Genomic DNA, 6,974 nt, shown 5'->3' with positions numbered 1-6,974 from the left:
ATCACCTTTTATTCCCATGGTATAGTTAACTGTTGCTGCAACTGCTAACTTTACTTGAAAATGCTGATGAACTGGTTGTCACATTAGTACAGTGTCTTCAATGCTTTCTGCTGAACCAAAGCCAGAATGCAGATCAGGCCTTATTTCTAAAGTAATGAAATTGGAGATAGCTGGGCAAATAGTTGTTTTCAAAAGGAGATCAACCATGGCTGCCTTCATATTTTTCTTGGTACAGAAAACAAAAGTATCTAACCCCATGGGCTGATAGCAGATACTTCCTGAAGCCTGTACTTGCTAAGATCAAGTGTTGTGACCCCTAAAGCAACTTGAGAACCCTTGGAACATACATGTACGGGTGAAACTCGAAAAATTAGAATAGCGTGCAAAAGTTCATTTATTTCATTAATGCAACTTAGCCGTCTTCCAGGAGATTTTGAAGCACTTCATGCTTTCTTCCGCAGACGAGCTCTATGGGGATGCTGACTTCATTTTCCAGCAGGACTTGGCACACTGCCAAAAAATTTCTGAGATTGTGGATCTGGGTTTTCATGAGCTGTAAGCCATAATCATCACAATTATGACAAATCACGGCTTGAACTATCTTGCTTTTCATGTAATGAGTCTATTTCATATATTAGTTTCACCTTTTAAGTTGCATTAGTGAAATAAATGAACTTTTGCACGATATTCAAATTTTTCGAGTTTCACCTGTATATGCCAATGACCCTTCAGAAGGTTGTGTTCACTCACCATCACATTTTGACATGTAGCATCTCTGAAGAGGGAACTCCAGTTAATGGGATGCCATGCCAAAAGCTGCATGTTAAAGTGACATTAAAGTCAAAAACGTTTTTCCCTCCCCCAATGTTAATTAAAGCACTTACCTTAAATGATGTCTCTTAATCCAATCTTCCTCTTCTTTCCTGTCCTTTTCAGCCTTCTCTCCAGCGCTTCTGCGGTTCTCCGATCTAGCGCTGACTCCTCTGTCCTTGCTGTCACTTCCTGTCCCACAGTGTCTGCATGCGGGTGCACGCGTCCATAGACTTACCTTGTGTCTCTCCTCGTCTCCCGGCCGAAAATCCGAACTGCGCATGTGCCCGCCTCAAGATGCTTTGCGGCCGCCCGAGAATTTTCAGATTTTCGGCCGGGATCGCGTGGCGAAGACAGGGGTACGTTTAAACCGCTTTTCAAGTGGGTTTTTTTTGTTTGTTTTTTTACTTTTTGCATATATCTACTGCTTGCTAGCTGTAGATATATGAAAAAAAGGTGAGGGTGTAGAAACCCTTTAAGTTCAGGACGTTTCTGAGCTGCTCTGGAGCCCTATTGAAGCATGCTGTCATCATTTACAGGCACCATGTAGTGTTAGCCCAAGACACATTTTTGTTTTCTACGTATTTTCCATTACTGGACAATGTTCCTGTATATTAATGTCCTCTATGCAGTCTTCACATTGCTGTCATTTTTCCTCTTGTCCCTTCTTTCACCCCTTCCATTGTTTGGGATGAATTGTACATTTGTGCAGATACAGGTATGGAAAAGAAAATATGTCTTATTGTAAAGTGTAAATCTCTGAAAATATGATCAGAAGCACTCTCATGGCCACACTGCAAATCCTGTTTCGTCAGTAAGGGCCAGTTTCCAAATGAGTTGCAACAGTTTGAATATCTGGAAGATATCACATCAGCTTAGGTATTTCGTTCTTTTCACCATCACAATGACTAATGAGCTGAAAGTTGACCAGTCACTTAATTAACTGTTGTGTTATGTATATGTGACACGGTTAGAGATTTATTATAGGATGTCCATGGGATGAAATGGAAGCATAAGCTTTATTGGCTTTAGTACGCAATAAAGCATTTGTCAGGTGATCACGGTTACGAGATAGTGGGAACGCTGAAGAGAGTGTGCTTTAAAATTGTAAATCAGTACAAAAAGTTACATTCTCTTCAATTTCTATTTAACTTTTGTTTGTAGTAATAAAGGCGTATTTAGCACTTTCCTTGTGTCATGATTCTGATCTAAGGTTCGTCCATAAGATCTATAAAAGATAGCCGTCTTAGGAACACAAGGCCATTTTGAATTTGATGCTATAAAGTAAATTAGGATACAAAAAACAGCTTGATATACAGTATCTTGAGCATACCTACACAACGTATATGATGAGATGAAACATTTTTGGGAGATGCTGAAGAGATAGATAACTCATCTTTGGAATAAATCCTGGGCTTCAGATCTCAGACTTGACAGCAGCTCCCAGAGCTTTTCAAACATGCAGTGTATTTACTACAGTTTACCATTTAAAAGGAGAACTAGGGGGTCAGTGTTTTTCCCCATAGTTCTCCTTAGGGTAACGGGAGGACACAAACTAGCGTCCTCCCGTTACCCTAAGCTCAGTATACCGCGAGCTACAGCTCGCGGTATACTGAGACACCGCAGCCGGAGCGGATCCCGACATGGACGTCGAGATCCGCCCAGCTGCGTGAGTGACAGCTGGCTCTGCCTATCTAGAGGCAGAGCCAGCTGTACCCGCCCCCTCCCCCGTCCGTTCCGCCAGTCAGCGCTGGCAGATCGGAGCGGGGAGAGGGGAATCCAGCCCCTCCCCCTGTCACAGCAGAGAACCGTGACAGGATCGAGAGGTGAGCGAACCCGCTATGTGTTCGCTCACCTCCCGATCTACTGAGCCGGCCTGTGACAGTCTCATTGTCACAGGTCGGCTAGAACTATGAGGTGAGTGGAAATCACTCATCTCATAGTTCTCCTTTAAGAAGGAGTGTTCAAAATTATAGTTATTTACATCGTCCAGACTGTACATTACATTCTTATTACATTACTAAAAGCAAACCAAACCATGTATGTTCACATGTTCAATTCAACATGTGATAAAAGATTGACACCATCCTTCAGAAATTAAAGCCAGACAATGTCTTCCTCTTGCATCAGTCAGACATGTTTTACTTTAGTCTCCCATGCGTGAATATTTTCTTGGCTGTGATATCACAGGGCATGCTTTTACCATTTAGTGCAACATCAACCAGCCTGAAAAATAACACAGATCATTGGATCATGTATTAAAGCACTCAGATAAAGGAAGGACTCAGGAATAGGTATTTGTTCCTGTGAATGTTATTTGTCCAGATCATGATATAGCTAATAGTAATTAGTCATATTCAGCTGGACTTGTTTAGTAATGTTGAAGAGGTTTCACTACTCATTGAAATCACTTTCTCAGTTGCGCATTATAAATAGTTCAGGTATATGTTAGTAACTACTACTAGCAACACATTTGTGTCAGCATGAATCTTCATTGTTAGAAATGTGTAGCCCTATGTTATAAGGCCCCTTCTCACCATAGTGTTTCCTTATTTACACGATACCATGCTATCGCATAACACACCTAATATACATATCCGTGCGCTTGGTGCATTGCATTGACATTTATTTGAATGGCCCCCCGTGCACCTCTTGGTGACTTACTGTGCACCTACCGTGTGTGCACTACTTTTTTTTTGTAACACAACCCACGGTATCGCGGTACTGCATGTTCCACTGCGCTGTAACGCACACCTGCCAGTAGGTGCTTTCTGGTGCCATTCAAATCAATGACAATGCAATGCACCTAGTGCACGGTAACACATGCTAGGTGTGCTGTGTGATAGTGTGCGTTAAGTGATTGCTATTACCACAATGCTATAGTGTGAACGGGCCTAAGGGATGTTTATCCTGTAACAAAGTCTTTATTTTTGTTCTTTTAATCCTGATACTACCTTTCTTGTTTGATAGTTTTATGAGTTTCTCAGCAGTATTCTCTATCAGTAGGAGGACAGTCCTTGTGACGGTTTCCTAGTTGATATAGGGTTGAGCTTCTGCTCTGAGAGGGAGAGCATACAAAAATATAACAGTGAAAACAGCTATCCATGATAATTGGGCTGAACTATAAAAGATCCGGAGTTTGGCAAATGCCCTTTTTTATACCGTATGTTTTCTTTTAACCAAAGGACATTGCAGAATGATTAATTACATTCTGCGACCAAGGATACAGAATATGACAGCATTTCTGTGTCCTGTAGATGCTTTATATGGAGACTTGCCTTAGATTAGTAACAGTGGTAGTTGAGACTAAAGATCTGGTTCAACCAGTCACACCTGTGTTGGGAATATGAGGGGGAGGTCCAACTGACGGGGTCCTGGAGCCCACAAAATGACTTTACAGGAAAATTAACCCTAATCCATACCAGTTAAAACTAAAAAAAAATCTTTCATTAGTGGAGTTGCTCTTTAACATTGGTAGATTGCTTACATATGCATTATTTTTAGAATGTGTTAACATCAAATGGCAGTTCATATTAAATGTGCAGCTGTGGAATCCAGACTTTTTTTTTTATAAGAAAGCAATTTAAGAAAGGCTTGCATTCAGAAGAATTAAGGTAATGTGCCAACAGACAATATTTGATATTTCAGAAAAGAAAAACAGTGTAATTAAGTTAGTTAGATGAATGCCTGACCTTAAATGTCAGTACAGATTATACTCAATAGAGAGGACAGGAAAGGGTGCTGTTCTACTCCCTCCTTCCATGGGGAGGAGGAAAGGTTACAGCAAACTATACATACAGTAGCAGAAATCATTGTATTACTTTACGGTGAAGAAAAAACGTCAATTTCATATTACAGGTTTGAAGCTATGTGTGTTTGTGAATCATGCACAGCCCTTTTCATGGGTAAAAATGAGGACATCTGAAAAATACAAACTGAATGCATTGGATTGTTTTTGTAAAATGAGTATTCGTAAAAGAAACTTTTACTTTTTTATGAATTGTTACAGGTATTTATATAGCCAACATATTGCACATTCATATCAGTCCCTGCCCTTGAGGAGCTTACAGTCTAAGGTCCCTTTCTTGAAATTCATACCAGGGGCCAACAAACCTACTAGCATGTCTTTAGAGTGTGGGAAAAACCGGAGTACTCATGAGAAACCCATGCAAGCACAGGGAGAACATGGTTGAGATTCAAAAAGGTACCCAAGTGCTGCAAGGCAGGAGTGCTAACCTCTAAGCCAACTTTTTTTTGGACATGGTGGGGAAGGGTTATAACTTTTTTAGATTTTTATTGCTAGCTCTGTCTCAGAATAGGAGAGGGAAAATCAGGAGATAACAGCTATCACCTGAACAGGAAGTAAGGGGAAAATACCCAGTCAGGACACTTGTTCCTTTCAGGAGATATCTACTAACTTGCTGTCAGAAAGGGAGGAGAGCCTCCATAGCGGAGGCACAGACAAAAAAGTAATTTTAACTTTTCATGTTATCCTGAAGTGTCTCCTGGAGTTCTAATTCAACATTAGTATCCGTGAACCTGCATTTATTTCAAACAACTTATAAGTGAAAGGGAAATTAAAAAAAATCAACTTGCTGTCAATAAATGCATGCTTGCTGAACAAGATAAACCTTTTAGGTAATCTTCCCCAAAATAGAAGTCAGTAGTGTATTATAATAATATGCATGGAAGAAATATAACATAGAATATGGTTAAAAAGAGCCATATAGGGTTGAAAACTGCATTTAAAAAATGCAAGCTGTAGCATTTCCAGAGTTTCTTGATGACAGCAGTTAAGTTACTTTCCAAAGTCTTGGTAGTAAGTTCTGTCCCTCCATATTGGCCATACTTCCCTTGTCCCCTGTCCCCTGTAAACAGCATGATAATGATGCAGAGATGCAGACAGGGCCGGATTTACTCTCTCTGTTGGTTGCCCCAAGGCCAGGTTCCTCAATGCGACCCCCTACCCGCCCCCCATGGAGAATGGCAGACCTGCAAGGTGCATACAAGCGATCTCGGTGACATCGCTGGGATCACTTGTATAAAACAAGCAGCAGCTTCCCCGCTGTACATTTAGCTCTGGTTGCCTAAAGCAGAGCTAAATGTAGAAAACAACTACTCGCCCAGCGCCCAGAACTGCATCGGGAGATAGGAATTCCACACCCCTGTTGCCCCTCTACTTCCTGCTGCCCCAAGGGCGGGCCTTGGTTGGCCTTGTGGGAAATCCAGCCCTGGATGCAGATTTCCTTGTACCCGAATAAGACCCAAATGAAGAACAAGAAGTGGGGTTAAAGGACAGTTATTGCAAATATGTATTTTTCCCCCCGTAAGTACAGACGACATGTATACATTATTTGTTTTATATATTTTGCTAAATACCTTCATTTAGCAATGAATCCATATGCAATTGTAGCAAAAAATACCTTTTTTTTTCCCCTTTTATTTCACATATTTCCATAGAGTCATTTGGAATCATCCATTCTGTAACTTGTTACTTCTGTGAACATTTGTATTACTTCTGTAAGTTTTTATTAAAATATTTTTCAACATAGAGAGAAGGCTAGTGAAACAATGAAAAGGTAGCAATACATCAAGTAAGAAAGAATAATGCAATTGATAATGTAATAAAGTAGCCACCGCTTCAAGCTCGCTCCTGTGATGGGTTACTGCCTTAGGTTTACTAATTTGTATTGAGATTGTAGTCCATCACGGGAGCAAGCTTGGAGCGGTGACTACTCTACAACACACACAGGGACCATGGGGAACAAAAGTAGCCCCCCTCCAGAAGGAAGGACAGTGTCAGCACCAATTCAGAGGGGATTTGAGGATCTACAGCCGAGTGATACACAAATAAGAGACATTTTTGTTAATAGTTAAGATACTTGGATGCATTTTTATGATTAACCTCTGAGTTTAGTGTCGATTTAAGTGAAGGCCCCTTGCAAAATTTAAAAAAACTGTGCTAAGCGCTATTGGTGTTTGAGCTGGCCATTGGTTATAGTGTAATCTGTTTTTATCTTTTAACCCCTTCATGACTAACGACGTACAGTGTACATCGCTAGCGTCGGGGCTGTTTAAACAGACTCCCGGTGGCAAAAGCTCTGTTTAAAACTTGTAAAGCCGACTGTCGCCAGATCGCTTCTACGGCCCGGTAAAGGCCCCCC

This window comes from Nanorana parkeri, unplaced genomic scaffold, assembly GCF_000935625.1.
Source record: "Nanorana parkeri isolate BGI_ZX_2015 unplaced genomic scaffold, ASM93562v1 scaffold463, whole genome shotgun sequence".
Taxonomy (NCBI): domain Eukaryota; kingdom Metazoa; phylum Chordata; class Amphibia; order Anura; family Dicroglossidae; genus Nanorana; species Nanorana parkeri.
This window is presented reverse-complemented; position numbering follows the sequence as displayed.